Source organism: Hemicordylus capensis, chromosome 4 (genome assembly GCF_027244095.1).
Source record: "Hemicordylus capensis ecotype Gifberg chromosome 4, rHemCap1.1.pri, whole genome shotgun sequence".
Lineage (NCBI taxonomy): Eukaryota > Metazoa > Chordata > Lepidosauria > Squamata > Cordylidae > Hemicordylus > Hemicordylus capensis.
In genome coordinates this window covers 299671117-299687255 of record NC_069660.1, presented here as the reverse complement: position 1 = coordinate 299687255, position 16139 = coordinate 299671117, and the positions used below count along the sequence as shown (strand labels likewise).

Below are 16139 nucleotides of genomic sequence, written 5' to 3'. Positions count from 1 at the left end.
TTTGTTTTATACTATTGTTTTTATTGTTTCATGTATTTTAATCTGATTTTTAATATCTTAAGTTTTGTACATTGACTAGAGATGTACACAGTATAAAAATATGATAAATAAATAAATAAATGTTCTAAAAAGAAACATAATTGGGATGAGCAGAGGATTCTAACTGAGAAGAGAGCTTGTCCTGCACCAGTAACTGCAAAACTTTATCAAACCAACATTTAATTTTTTTAGGGTTCCTCCTTTTCCATGGAAAAGTTTTGCTGCCAATAATAAAAGCATAATCAATTCCCTGCACAAAGTAGTCACTAGTGGTTCCTCAAAAAGTGTTTAGAAAAATTATTTCAGGTTTCCATGGCAACAACAAAGATGGAATTTCCCCTAACGTATTAAATTACTCTATGCCACAATAATTTAAGAGGTGGGCAAAATGACCACATATGAAGATGTGATCCCACTCGACCTCAAAGTCTCCAACATTTATTTGAATGCTATGAGCGAGCTATGCCAGTGTTCTGTGCCATCTAGACATGACCTTATAAGTAGATTCCCTTATATTTAATGCAGAAAAAAACAGAGACTTTTAGACCATACATTATTATTATTATTATTATTAACAGATTTTTTTCTGGATGAAATGAATTCTCTATGGAACTGGCTGATTGCTGACGACAGAAGGCTTTTCAGGCAGCAGGCTTTACCACTGGTTTACCAAGAGGCTTAACTGAGGCTTTACTTTACTTTCAATCCAGTTGGCTTTACTGGACATATGGTTTTTGATACTATCAACCATGGTATCCTTCTGGATCACTTGACTGAGATGGGACTAAAAGGTACTGTTTCCCAATGGTTCCAGCCTTCCTGGAGGTAGATTCCAGAAGTGGTGCTGGAAATAAATAAATAAATGTTCTAAAAAGAAACATAAACACTTTGATCTTTGGGTTATGGTGTCTGACAAGCTAAATCTTCATACCATGCTGCTAACATCGCCATGAAATTACTAGAGGAGGCTGCATTTGGGGAGTAAGATGCCATCAGTACTGCTTTCCCCCTCATTTCCCACCCAGATGGACTCCAATACTAGAAAGAAGCCAAGTGAGGAGAAAGACAGTCCAGAGTAGGGACTGTGGAAGAAAAGCAGTTGACGGGAAGATTACGCACCCTCTCCTGCCCACAATTTCTTCCATACAAATGCCTCCTCCCCCAACTGCCCCCTTTCACACAAGGCAGCGAATACAAGGCTGGGAATCTTGAGTTTGTTGCATAACATCTAGGTCTGGCCCTGCCATAACTTTTTGTTTTTTGCTTTCCAGTAACAGAAAGTTGGTTCCAAACAGAGCAAACAGGACACTGAAGCCTTTGAGAATCATTGGGATGAAACGCAGCTAGCAGAAAGCACCAAACAACAAAATTCCTCTGTGTGTTTATGGCCTCCTTATTGACACAGCTCCTGCCTCTTTGATTAAGTTAGGTCAGAAACTCTGGGGGCCAATGGAAAATGCAGAAACATAGCCAATTTTCAGGCAAGATGTTGCAAAGGTCAGTTGCTATGAAAAATGTTGTTATCCCAAAGGAGAGAGCAAACAAGCAGTGTTCTGTAGTAATGGGAGTGGGGAGAATTGTTCATCTGTGCATCAGAAGTCACAGGAGACCAGCAAAAGTTGGCCACCTGATTTAGGAAGTCTTAACCAAAGGATGACTAAAGATTACATCTGGAAGCTCTTCCTTCCCACCCCAGTTTTGCACATCAGTACTGAAATAAGGCTACCATTGTTCCCATAGGAATGAAGGATTTTCTGAGGTAAAGGTGAAGGAGATGGGGGCAGAATGTGTGACATGACTGTAAACCTGAAGTAACTGAGCACTTTGCTGCATAATATACAAGAAAGTAGAGAGCCTCTGGATGAAGGAAGAAATGACTGGCCTGGTAAAATATAGTGTCGAGTCAAACCAGATGCGATGAGCATGGCCATGTTTATTTATTTGCACGTTTTCCCTGTTTATGTATGAAGCAGGGATGGTGGATGCCTAACATTTTACTAGTGATGCACTGAAACCCCCTGAGAAATAGAAACTCATCTGGCTTCCTTTGAAAATGTTCAGAAGTCTGTCCTTGAAAGGAAGCCTGAGGAATTCACATCAAATTTCACTCTTTGGGCATTTCAGTGCCAACTATAGTTGAGGCACAAGGCTGAGAGGAACTGAACCTTCCTCCACCTTTCCACTTGTGGAACTTCCCTCTTGCCCTTTCTGTACATTTCTCACCCTTTTCACCCTCAGCATAGCAAAAAAGGGGAAGTTCAGACACCTTATCCCTTGTCACCCCTGTGAGGTCATATCACCTCTAGGATCTCCAGTGGGTTAACAGAAGCAGCGCCTTGCCAGACGTTTATGCTGTTAGTCCTGCTCTGATCATCACCCCCCTTCCTAAATAGAGCCCAACAGCTCTATTTAGAGCGGACACATGTTTCCTGAGAAGAGGAACTCTCTTCCAGCAAGACTGCCTAAGGGTGGAACCATCGTCTTGGCAACTGAGGCACAAGGAGTCCCACTCTTTCCAGTAGCTTAGCCACCTCCATCTCTCTCATATGGATAGCACACCGAGGAAGCCCTGAGCGTCATGTGGGCATGGCCTGGCACAGCCACCCACTGGGGTGAAGCTATTCAGTCCACATCACTCCCTGCACTCTGGTGCTTCAGATTCGTTTCTCCCAGTTTTGATATCAAAGGTCAGTGAGGCTGAGAAGGAAAGTGCTTGACTCAAGACAACACAGGGCAATAAAGCAGAGTGAGGTTCAGCTTTATTCATCCATGTGCTGCTTCGGGGTGGGAAGTAGATTCCTCCCACTCTAGCAGCAAATGTGGCTAATCTTGATTGATTGATTGATTGATTGATTGATTGATTGATTGATTAAGTGCTGTTAAGTCAGTGTCGACTCTTAGAGACCACATAGATAGATTCTCTCCAGGATAATCCATCTTCAACATGGCCTTTAAGGTCTCTCAGTGGTGCATTCATTGCTGTCATAATCGAGCCCATCTGGTCCATCTGCTGGTCATCCTCTTCTTCTCTTTCCTTCAACTTTTCCCAGCATTATGGACTTCTCAAGGGAGCTGCGTCTTTGCATAATGTGTCCCAAGTTTGATAGTTTGAGCCTGGTCATTTGTGCCTCGAGTGAAAATTCTGGATTGATTTGTTCTATGATCCATTTGTTAGTTTTCCTGGCTGTCCATGGTATCCTCAAAAGTCTTCTCCAGCATCAACGTTCAAAAGCTTCAATGCCTTTTCTGTCTTGCTTCTTCAAAGTCCAGCTTTCACATCCATAGAGTGTCATGGGAACAACCATTGTCCAAACAATTCTAATCTTTGTAGGTATAGACACATCACGGCATCTAAATATCCTTTCCAAGGCCTTCATTGCAACCCCACCAAGTGCCAGTCTGTGGCATATTTCCTAACTTCTGGATCCTTTACTGTTGTCAGTCGATCCAAAAGGGCAGAAGCTATCCATCACTTCAGTGTCTTCATTGTCAATTCTGACGCTGGTTGCTGTACCTGTTGTCATTAGTTTTGCCTTCTTTACATTTCATTGTAGTCTCATTTTTTCACTGTGCTCCTTGACTAATCCTACTACGTCTAGTTTGGCTAATCCTAGTACATCTAGTTTGGCCCTCAGAACTGCTTTAGATAGAACATGTCTGCAAGAAGAGAGGAAAGCTGGTCTTGTGGTAGCAAGCATGACTTGTCCCCTTAGCTAAGCAGGGTCCACCCTGGTTGCATAGGAATGGGAGACTAGAAGTGTGAGCACTGTAAGATATCCCCCTTAGGGGATGGAGCTGCTCTGGGAAGAGCATCTAGGTTCCAAGTCCCCTCCCTGGCAGCATCTCCAAGATAGGGCTGAGGGAGATTCCTGCCTGCAAGCTTGGAGAAGCCGCTGCTGGTCTGTGTAGACAATACTAAGCTAGATAGACTAAGGGTCTGACTCAGTATATGGCAGCTTCCTATGTTCTTAAGAGCAATATTGCTCTGCATTTGGATCTAAGATGGGCCTGTTGTATCTCTGCTCTCCTACATTCCTCACAAACAGAAAACCAGCACAGCATGTAACAATGTGATTTGCATTCTTCAATATCAACATAACCCGACTATTGAAAGATCCATCTATTTAGTGCAAAATTCTGTACGCCATGAAGTCATAGGTGGTGCTGAAGGGGCAGGTGCTTCACAGATAAGTAACTTGCTCCCACATTGTTAGAATGGGCCTATCTTAGAGCTCGCCGGACATGGAACAAGGATGGGGAAGAAAGTGTTTAACTCCAATTGGAGTTGCTTCACACAAAGAAAATTTCAGATGGGAGTGTTAACGTGAAATATCCTGTTCTTTCTCCTGGGTGCTTTCCAGATTACAGCTACAACTGCAGTAAAATGCTCCAGCTTGGCGGGATCAAATTGACAATGTAATTAAAGGGTGTTGCGCAAATCCACCAGCATGGGGAGCAGTCTTTTCTAGTTTGCCCAAAACTCCCTAAAATGGAAAAATACAGCTATTTTTTTAAACAACATTGTTGGACTAAAATGCAAGAATAAAATTCGAAAGAAGGCATTGGAAATGTGAATGGCACCTTGCTGACAGCACAATGTCAATACACATGCAATACGGAAACACACTTTGCAGATCCGTATTGACACTGTGGAAAGAGTTAATCTGGAAAGTGCCCTGCAGAAATCTGAGATGTAGATCCAAGCGAGCACCTCACCCCTGCAAATGTACTTGCCTTCTGTGCTCTTCCATACTTTTCCCCCTGGCGTCGCCACTGCATGAAGTATTCAGATAATGCCAGCTCTGGGCTGTCAACTGCAACTAGATATATTTCTAAGGGCTAAAAATGTCATGAGTGTCATCACTGATGGGATTTCAAGTTTTTGAGCCAACGAAAGATTCCATAAACTATGGACAAGGAGAGCACTGTCAATCAATCTTCTTACCAAAAGGTAGCTTTCTCAACAAGAGCTGCATGTTCTGGGGATGGTTGACATACTCTTTCTTCCCTGCTATTATTTCTGCATTACCAACTAACTGGAAAAAGAAAATGTCCTTGGCAGTTACATTTTGGAAAATCCAAATAATTTGTGGAAGTCATGCAGAAGATCCCTTCCTCTTTTGTCTAAATTTGGTGTTCCTCTGATGAAGATCTGGGCAATCCCTAAACATTTGCCAAGTAAGAACTGTCTCGCCAGACATCAAAGCTCCTTTTCATGGAATCTGATGTAACGTTCACTTTCTTTTTTGTTTTTTCTAGAAATTATATAGTACAAAATTTACTTTCGCCATGGTGAATTTTGATCAAATGTTAAATTGGTAATGTTCTAGCCCCAAATAGGTGGGGCTCAGCATAGTCTGGGAAATGTCTGGTCCCATAAGAACTTACGGGATGACTTATTATGGTCTTCTGAAACAGCCCTGTTCAGGGTTATGCATCAGCAGACTTTTATCTTCATCCAAGGGACCTTTTGTTGAAGCACCGCAAATAGATTTCTTAGTAAGGTCTGTTCATTTTCAATGGCGTGACTGCGTAATTTTGAGGAGTAGGTAAAACCTTTTGGTTCCACCAAGTTTTTGAGAGAGTCTATTTTGGAGAAAGTCTGCTTCAAGCTGCTGGTTGTGGGCTGGTGGTTGTTTTAAGTTTCTGAGATGTCATTTATATTATATCACTTCATATTTCAGATGACTCAAGAATCTCAAGAAACGATTATAAGGATAAAAGATCTTTACAATCCTGGCTGTAATATTTTCTTGTACATCACATTTATTATTACATTCCTATACTGTCTAAATGTTTGGCTCTAGGCAGTATACAAAACAAAAGTTACAGTAAAATTTAAAAAATATTTTTAAAAAACAAAATTAACAATTTTAAAACATAATTAAAACTTAACAATTACATACAGCCATATGCTTGGATAAACAAATGTGTCTTCAGGGCTCTCCTAAATGCAGATAAAGAAGTAAACCCCTGAATCTCTGAGCAGATATTGTAACGGCCTGATGGAGTAACCCCCAACCGAGTTGGCAGCATCTGTAGACGGACCTCTTCGGATATTCTTAATAAGCAGTGGGTCCTAATACATAAGGATGTGCCCTCTTACATAACCCAGGCCTAAGCCACGTAGGGCTTGAAAGGTAAATTACCAGTATTTTGCCAGGAAATGTATTTATTGGCAGCCAGTGTAACATTTTAGTATCAGTATAATAAGGTATTTGTGAATAGAGTACAGAATATTTCCTACTACAGTATCACACCAGAGTCAAACAGCTTCAAAAACAACAAAAGGTCAAGATCCATCTGTGGAAGGTCCAAATTGACACTCTTCAACTGAGTGTAATCAGCTTTAATTAGAAGGAAAGTCATGGTACTTTCATACTGAAGGGTAAGTGATCTGTGAGTTTATTAACTTTACTTAGTTGTCACTTATATATTGCTTTCCTTGCCCCATGTGGTTTACATAAAAATAAAAAATCTAGAAAGGCATAAAATATAAATACAGAACTCAGCTTCAATAAAGATCCAACCAGCATCCATACCATTTGCATAGTAAAAGATCCTTCAGAAATTCAAGATTAAAAAAAAACTCCTTGAGTTGTTTGCTAATTAGCAGGACACCAATTAAAAAACTCAATCTGCAATTGACACTAGGCCACAATCCAGCACAGAATTAAGTGCACTTAAGCCAGTTGAAACTAATGTAGTCGAGCATGCTTAACTCTGTATTGGACTGCTGCCTTACTTAATTGCACAAATCACAGAACTGGAACTTGCTGTCCTAGTAAATACAATCTAAACTCAGAGAAACCAGTTTGATCCAATTAATTTAAGTCACTGGGGTGGGGTGGGGGGGTGTTATATTCAAGGAACAGCTACTTGTTACATTTTCCTTATTCCTCTCCAGGCTCTGGTGCCAAGTTATGTAACGTTTCTACAGTAATAACTAAAACCTGTTTTCATTTAAAAGCCACCAGCCCACAAGATCAAAACACAGCACAGAAATTATACATGTTCAATTCTAAGCAAGCTTGAGCATTCAGAGCTTTCCTTAGAAGACATTTAGACAGTTTCTTAGCCATATGAGAGATGCTCATGTGGGTTTCACAATTTGGAGAACATTTAAAAGGCATCAGTACATAAGAACAGCCCTGCTGGATCAGGCCCAAGGCCTATCTAGTCCAGCATCCTGTTCACAGATTAGCCCACCAGATGCCTCTGGGGAGCCCACAGGCAAGAGGTATGTGCATGTCCTCTTTCCTGCTGTTGTTCCCCTGCAACTGGTATTGAGAGACGTCTTGCCTCTGAGGTTGGAGGTGGCCCACAGCCACCAGACTAGTAGCCACTGATAGACCTGTCCTCCGTGAATTTGTCTAAGCCCCTTTTAAAGCCACCCAAGCTGGTGGCCACCACATCCCATAGCAAATAATTCCATAGATTAATTATACGCTGTGTGAAAAAGTACTTCCTCTTGTTGGTCCTAAATTCCCTGGCCTTCAGTTTCATGGGGTGACCCCTGGTTCTAGTGTTGTGAGAGAGGGTGAAAAATTTCTCTCTGTCTACTCTCTCCACTCCATGCATAATTTTATACACCTCGATCATGTCTCCCCTTAGTTGCCACTTTTCCAAGGTAAAGAGCCCCAGACACTGTAGCCTAGCCTCATAAGGAAGGTGCTCCAGGCCTCTGATCATCTTGGTTGCCCTCGTCTGCAGCTTTTCCAGATCTACAATATCCTTCTTAAGATACGGTGACCAAAGCGGTACGCAGTACTCCAGAAGTGGCCGCACCATAGATTTGTATACGGGCATTAGTATATTGGCATTTTTATTTTCAATCCCCTTCCTAATGACTCCTAGCATGGAATTAACCTTTACCATAGCTGCCACACACTGAGATGACACTTTCAATGAGCTGTCCACCATGGCCCCAAGATCTCTCTCCTGGTCAGTCAGCGACAGCTCAGATCCCATCAGTGTATATTGAAGTTTGGGGGAGGGGTTGCCCCAGTATGTATCACTTCACACTTGCTTACAATGAACCACATTTGCCACTTTGGAGAGTTTGGAGAGATCTTTTTCAGCTCCTCACAATCTGCAGGGTTCCCGCTGGGATGGCACCAATCCCCTTGAAAATATGTGATCAGACCGATATAGCGTGGGGTCATTTCAACATTCTCCCAGCTACATGGGAGCTACTCACGGTTGAGTGGCTCCCATGAGTCTGAGAGAACATCTAATGGGCACATTGACTGTTTTCCATTCAATCCACTTGAAAAAGCAAAATACTGAACTGGCTTGGAAGGGTAATTCCAGTATGTGATAAGATCTTTGAGACGGATAGCAAATAAGTGGGGATTTACATGACAATGACAACGATAAAATTGACAGCATTCAGAAAGGGAAGTGTCACCATACAGAAAACTGTGAAAGTACCATTAATTATCCCTTGAGATGCCTGCTATTCATGTTTTCTCTCCCTTTGCTTTTCACAAGGTAATAAAGTTTGGCTCATCTAGAATATTTCTGTTTGATTTCTAGTCTGCAGTACTGTTTAAGTTTGGCAGTCCCAATTAGCATGAACAAGTTTATTAAACTCAATGGCAGGCAGGGCTCAGAATCCACAGGTATACTGTTTCTGGGTACGCAGATTTCTGGGTCCGCAGGTATACTGTTAGTCCATCCAGGGAATTAGAGGTATAGGGCTTTTTTAAAAGGTGCAACTAGACACAAAACGGCAGTTTGCTCTCCCATCCCCACAAAGAGCAGTTCCAAAGGAACATTTGTGCAGATTCACATCTTGCAAGTTCCATTATAAAGATGTCAAAAGTAACTGATAAAAATGAGAAAAGTAAAAGTATAATCCAGCCATTTCTAGAATCCAGACCCAGACCAAGTGTACTCATTTTTGCCATGAATATATAGTGAATAATAAAGTGCAATAGTTCCCAGTGAAATTCCTAGTTCTGAGGATTTTCTCCCACTCGAAGTAGGCTTCTAAATGTCATATAATGTGACTCTAGGCAACAAAGTATGTGTGCATAGACAAGGGAAATGCACAGGTTTGTGTTGTAATGGTGCACTCTATGTGCACAAATTATACTCAAATGCCATTGTGAAGTTTTGAATTTTCCTTTTAAAAAGCTAGCAGAGGTAAGTAACAAGATCCAGAGCATGACATGGAGAAATAATCTGAGAAAGTTCTCTGTGGATTTCAGATTCTCCTTGGAAGAACCCAGAAATTCTCTTTCAAATTTCACTTTGGAGAAATTTCAGTTCCAACCCCAGATGATGACAGCCATCAAAGGGGCCAGAAGAAGGTAATATAGTCAAAGATGGTCAGAAGATGAATATGCAAATACAGCAGCCAAATATTCAAAGGGCCAGGGAAAGGAGCAAGAGGTCAAGATCCAGAAGCAGTGTCAAATAGATCAAAGGCAGGTTATTTATTTATTTTTGTATTTATACCCTATTCTTCTTCCAAGAAGCCCAGAGCTGTGTTTATCCTTGCAACAACCTTACGAAGTAGGTTAGGCAGAGAGATAAGTGACTGGCCGAGTCACCTATTCCTGTCCTGACCTGAGTGACCACGAGGCTTGAGGTGAGGTAAGGCGAGGTTGGGATCTGGCTGTAGCAAAGGCTGAGGGAAAGCTGGGCAAGGTCACACAGAGGCAAGGTTGAGGCAAAGCAATGCGAGTGTGGAATTACACAGAGGCTAGGTGGAGTACCCTGGAGAGGCCCCAGGGAACATGTTGACTCCCAGTGCCTGCAGGCAAATTGAGCTCTTAAGTACTCTTGGGCTTAGAGCTCTCCTCCCAGGCTCTGCCTCCATACTCGGAGTGTCCAGAGCTTAAAGGAGCCATTGACCGCAGTGTGCACTCCTCCATTCCAGCTGTTCTCCCCTAGATTGTTGGCAGCACTGGTGTGCTGATGTTAGGGGATGTGGGGAGAGGCTAGCTCTGTGGCAGGTTTGGGTTCCACAGGTGCTGCCTCAGGGGCCTCTGATCCTGAAGGGGCTTCCTCAGGGTTTTCCTTCCCCAGGGCTTCCGCAATTTTCGGCTCAGTGGTGTGGTCCAGAACAGCAGCCTCCCTACTCCCTGCTATGCTGGCTGGATCCAGGGTGGGGGCAGGCACAAGTTCCACCCCCTCAGTCTCCAATTCTGAGTCGCTACTGGAAGGGGAGTCGCTACTGGAAGGGGTCAGGCTGGGCCATGGCATGAGTATGGCTGTATCTCTCCATGGCTGAATGAAGATTTGAACTTGGATCTCCCCGATCCTAGTCCAACACTCTGACCACTGCACCATGCTGGTTATGTTGTCCAAACCCTAAGGCAGCAGCGCAGGGGAAATTTTCTCTGAGACAAGTTGCTCAGATTGAGGAGCAACCATTGATTGCTCCTCAACTTGATACGGCCTGATGGACAAGGATTGCCCTTTAGGAGGGATCTGCTGACTTGGTTACTGAGCACTTAGCCTTTGGCCATTGTGGCTGGGGATGATGGGAGTTGTTGTGGTCTAACATCATCAAGGGACCCAAGGTTGGGAATCCCTGCCTTATAGGGCAACACAAAAGGCCCTAGACAGATGGGGGGGGCACATATCAGGCTACACAAAAGGTTTGTTGCAGTTCCAATATCTTGAATCTAGAAAGCAGGAAGTGTCTGGAACAGTCACCTTGCATGCTTCCCTCAGGGCCACAAGATGGGTTGACCCTCCCCTCCAAGAAGAAGGAAAGCCCATGTGGGTGTCCCTGTATCTCTCTGGAAGAATGAATGGGCAGGATCCAGACTAAGTTAGCCATTGAAATTAATGGGGCTTAGGTTAGTCATGACTTGCTCGTCTCATTGACTTCAGTGCTGCTTAATTGCATCTAGATCCTGCCCAGTGTTTGAATAAATATGATGGAGATTGGCATGACATTACTGCAAAAGTACCATTAGAAAGAGAGTTAAGCATATTTGTAATTAAATGCAATAGGCTTGCTTCTGAGTAAACATGGTTAGCATCATGATGTATAGCTTTCCCAAATGTATGAACATAAAGCACTATTTCCCCAAAGTACAAAGTACAAAAAATGAACTGCATCAAACAAATTTCAGCCAGACAACTCCTTAGTCCCTTTCACCCTGAAACCTTCTATAAAAGAAAGCTCTTTATTTTGTCCTCTGTAGAAAAATGTCTACAGCCTTTGAGAAACCAGATGGGACAGAACAAAAAACTGCTACTGCAAAAATGACTTAAACTAATAATGGAGGAATAATTCCAGCTGTTGCTCGGAGTACACTGTTTGCAACAACCATCATGCCCCCTTGAGTCTACAGTGTCAAGTACCAAAAGATTGATTCTGAATCTATTAATTTCCAATGTCAGCATTCCTCAAAACTGTGGTGGATATGATTCAGGAGAGGAAGACACTATTGAACAATTGAAGTGCTATTATTAAAAATGTTTAAGAGAATATCCTCACTTTTGTGGGGATGTAAAAGGCTGGTTCTGCAGTAATGCAAACCCATATTTTTTATTATTATTTATTTATTTATTTGCACAGTCAGACAGGTGTTATTGACTGGTTTGTTTTATCCAGACATCAAGTCCTTCCCAAGGACCTGGGATGGCTGAATTTTATTGTCAATGTTGTTGCTGTTGTTATAGATATCTTCGCAGAATATAGGCCGTTCCCAGTAAAGTTGCTTTTTGTAATTGGCTGATGGTGATTTCTGTGGCCCCTATGGTGTTGAGGTTCTCTTCAAGGTCTTTTGGAACTGCACCCAGGGCGCCAATTACCACTGGGATTATTTTGGTCTTTTTCTGCCACAGCCTTTCAATTTCAATTTGTAGATCTTTGTATTTGGTGATTTTTTCTATTTCTTTTTCTTCTATTCTGCTATCCCTTGATATTGCTATGTTGATTATTTTAACTTGTTTTTCTTTCTTCTCGACTACAGTTATATCTGGCGTATATTATTATTATTATTATTATTATTATTATTATTATTATTATTAATTATGTAACAGATTTATATGCAGCTCTCCTCTTGGATCTCCAGTCTGAATGAACTGACCACATTTTATGTCAAACAAAATTACTTTACGCTACATCTTCAATGGCGTGTGGAGCTTGGGAAAAGCAGTAGTGGAATCTGATGGGATATTAGGATACCTGTGTGACAAGGTTCTGCAGGCCATGACATGCTGAATGTAGTATTTTTTGTTTGTATGTATGTCTAATCAATGGTCGCAATAAAGCTATTCATTCATTCACTCACTGACATGAGCTATTTAACAATATCACCAATCAACACTTAAACAGCACTTCTGTTAACAAACAAACATACATTTATATACTGCTTTTCGACAAAAGTTCCCAAAGTGGTTTACATAGCCTTTTGCACCAACTATCCTACTGACCACTAGGGGCATTGGGAGTAGAGGTAATTAGTGAGGGCTTCCTTACCTGTCCCTGCTTTACCTCTACTCTATGATCCCTGCCTTGATTCCTTAGGTACTTCCTGTGGGGAGTCAGTCTACTTCCTTTCTTCTTGGAGAGTAGATAGAAGCATCTCTCTCTCCCCACCTATCTATTATGTAGCTTTTAGACAGGGATAGGTCTTTCTTATCCAGAATGTATTTCACCAATAAACCTATGTAGTTTGGATTGTACTACAATCTCCATACGTGTTCTTTAGATGAGTGCAGCAACAAAAACTCTGCACTCTATAACTGGAGTTGGTAGCTTCCTTTGTTGGCACATTTATTTATTTATTTATTTATTTGTCAAATTTGTACACCACCCCAAACTTTCATCTCTGGGCGGTTAACAAGAACATTGAAAAATAATTACAAACTCCAACACAATATAGGTCATATCCAAAGGAACTGGAAGGTTTTCTGTCCTCTCCTCCACTCTCCTGCCCCCTGTGCCACCTGAAAATCTGTTCTTGGGTGTTGGGGGGCAGGGATTCAGAACAATCTAGATGGAGTGTGGGGGTACAGTGGTAATTAGGAAGGGGTCTTTCACTTGCATAAGGCATCTTTGGATACAACCCATTCTCCAGCAGTACAATCCAAAGCAGAAACAAGTCCCCAACTAGCAAAATGATATTTATTCCCTAGCAGGTGTGTTTAAGAGCAAAGGAGGCCCACATTGTCATCTCTTCTCCTTATTGCATACGGTTAGTCAAGACTAGCTACAATGGTGCATCTGAGGCCTTAGATAAACTCATGTTATGGTATGAACCAAGGCCTCCCAGCTCCTTCCCTGATGCATTGAGCCACACTCATTCATGTTGATATACTCTCCAAGGGCCCCTAGGTGTGGCAGGACTACAAATCCCATCATCCCCAGTGACAATGGCCTTTGGCTCAGGATAAAAGGAGTTGTAGTCCCAAGACTGAGAATCGCTCTAAGGATTCAAAAATAGTGTTAGAGGAGGCAAGGCTGGTGATTCAGAACTTAGCCCTATGAGTCAGTAGTGAAATGACATCTTCCTTCATTTCATGTGTGTGGCATCTTTCAGGTGAATTTTAAGAAGTGACATCCTTCCTGACCCCAAAACCACTTCAAGTCACAGGAGATCAGACAACACAAGGCGGAAGAATAGATGTCTCCACCCTTGTCTCTTGGCTGCATTACTCTATGGAAAAATCACCTCCATTTTCTTTTGTTGCTTGAATTGGCCAAAGCTCACTCTTTTTTATTTTCTTCCCATCCATTTGTGTGGTATTGCTGGCACCATTATAATAGCTGCTGTGTTTCTAAAGCAGCCTGGCTCTGTTTGAGCCCAAAGGTTGCTGGCTGAAGTTTAGTAGTTGGTGAAGCGATTTATGGGCGCCCTGATTTTTCAAACAAGTGGGCTTTCCGAAGCAAGAACCATCTCAGTTTGTGCTGGGAAAAGGCCTTGCTGGGAGTTTCAAATAGGCGTTGCAGTTCAGTGACAATAAGCCATCACATGGACTCTTCCACATGGAAATGTTACCTAGCAGCTGCATCTTTTACCAGTCCCTTGATTTCTGTCAGTTTCCAGATGCAACTCCAGAAAAGTTGCAAAAATTGGACAACTAATAACTAGGTCACATTTCTGTGTGGAGGCACACAGGTGATTGCTTTAAAAGGTATATCTGTGAGCTCGGAGCATTACGTTGTAAACATCCCAAAGCAAGTCAAAAATATCTGATTCAGATACAAATATCTATCCATCTATGGAAATGTCAAACCAGATCCCTGTAAGCCACCACTGAAAAGGGTGCAGCGGGGGGAGAGAAGGGGCTGATGACAGTCTTCCCTCTGCCGTCACCACTGCTGCAGTGGCCGACTCCACAATCCTCCTCCTAGACAGAGGGAGAGAGAGTGTGGAGATGGAAGACCCACTGAAGTAATGGCAGCTGGCAGGCAGTGGGATTCAAGCAGCTGGGGTGCTGCACATGATGGCACAGCAGTATCTTTGCCACCCCCTAAATCCACCGTTTGAGGCAACCACATAACCATGCCTGACAAGAAGGATGAGGCTGAGTTGAAGGCTCATTCTATTATGTTATAAATATGGTGGCCTTTTGTGGCAACGAGTGAGCAATAAACAAAGTTGCGTGAGCAGCGAAAGCAAATACAATAAAGGCAAGGGAGGGTTTTCACAATATTATGTAGCCAAGTCTGCTTTTTCCAGCCTTTTCTCCACTAGCAGAGCCGGTAGCAAGAGTCACAGTGAGGTTTCCAGTATTCCACACCCCCTTACCCAGAGTTTACAGCCTACAGTTCTTGGAACCAAGACACTATTTGAATTCATGCTAAAACTGGAGAACAGAAGCTGGGATTTAGTCACTTCAGTCACTGCTATTTATAAAGTGTCTGTGGAGGATACAGGTGGACTCTTTGACTCACTACACACAATCACTAAATATAGCCAAGACCATCTTGGAAAATCCCATAATGATGTCTCTCCGGCGTCCCTGGATGCCAGCTACGGAACCAACACATGAATGCAAATTGTACTGTGCTAAGGCGGAACCTCTTGTTGCCAAGATACATGTGGCCAGGTGGGAAATGTAAAAAAAGGCAGAGTGAAGACTGAAGTTTTTCTCAAGTCCCGTTTTTTTTCTTTCTCAGAATGCACCTGTATTTTGGCTTTAATTGTAGTCTAGCATGCACATTATGTTTGCCAGGAAAGGGACTTTTTGTTACTCTGTTGGTCAAAGGAAATGAGAAGTATAGAATGTCTGGCTTGCTTAGGGGATTGTTCATGGAGCACATTTCATCTTCATAGTCCAAAATGGGCATGGAATTCACACTAGTTCCTGCCCTGTCTACATTGTGCTGAATTCAAGCACCAGAGAGAAGTGTCCACTATCTCTTTAATAAGCATAACCTAGACACACACCCCTTCCTCCCCTTGGCCTAGGAGACACCCTGCTGCAGGCCAGAGCTGAATATATCCCTGCTTAATAAACTGGTTACATTACCATACCTGTGTAGAAGCTGCACTAATAATAAAGGTAAGGTTAACTAGACAACAAATACATGTCAAGAGAAGATGATTGCAGGCCTTCCAGTCAGTACGGCTGGCTTTCCAGTATTGGCACAACAATCTCTGGGGCAAAAAAACCCCTGCCCTTTCCCAGGCATACCTGCCAGTTTGGACTGCATCCTAGCACATCTAACTGCAGCCACAGGTATGCCATGTCCATATAAAACATGAAAAACACCTCTTGAATTAGGAGCGTTAATCAGGACACAATTTGAATACGCTGTTCCAAAATATGTGCCCAGATGAACAGGCAGTCCATATTTATCTGGAGCTCTATGCTTTCAGTGAGCAGAGAAGCATCTCTGATCACTATAGCCTCCTTCAGAGGTTATGACAGGAGCTTCTGAAAATGAGGTTGAAGTCCCTCCTGACATGTCAATCACTCTCCCTTGCTGGGTGGGTCTGGCATGCTTACAGCCTTCATCTGAAGAGGTGCAAGCTGTAAGCATGATAAACGTACAGGCACTTCTGCCTGATAAGCATGATAAACTTACAGGCACTTACATGATAAACTATAGGCACTTCTGTGATGGGGAGGCTCCAGCGCCAGACAAAAGCTGAACCTGTGATGGACATGCTGTACTC

General features: G+C 42.5%; 1 protein-coding gene and 2 long non-coding RNA genes across 5 annotated transcripts in view; 2 read left to right on the top strand and 1 right to left on the bottom strand.

Moving 5' to 3' along the window:
• Positions 1 to 16139, top strand: part of TNFRSF11B (TNF receptor superfamily member 11b) — a 172954-nt gene that overhangs the window by 92296 nt on the left and 64519 nt on the right. The window lies entirely within an intron of this gene.
• Positions 1 to 16139, bottom strand: part of LOC128322036 (uncharacterized) — a 49534-nt gene that overhangs the window by 28327 nt on the left and 5068 nt on the right. The window contains exon 4 of one of the 3 annotated variants that reach the window (XR_008305483.1): positions 295 to 883. The exons of the other annotated variants lie outside the window; for them this stretch is intronic. This is a non-coding gene — a long non-coding RNA (uncharacterized LOC128322036). Of the gene's footprint in view, positions 1 to 294; positions 884 to 16139 lie in introns of those variants that run through there. 3 annotated transcript variants of the gene reach the window in all.
• Positions 8099 to 12297, top strand: LOC128322038 (uncharacterized). Its single transcript, XR_008305488.1, has 2 exons — positions 8099 to 9356; positions 11208 to 12297. It is a non-coding gene; the product is annotated as an uncharacterized LOC128322038 (long non-coding RNA).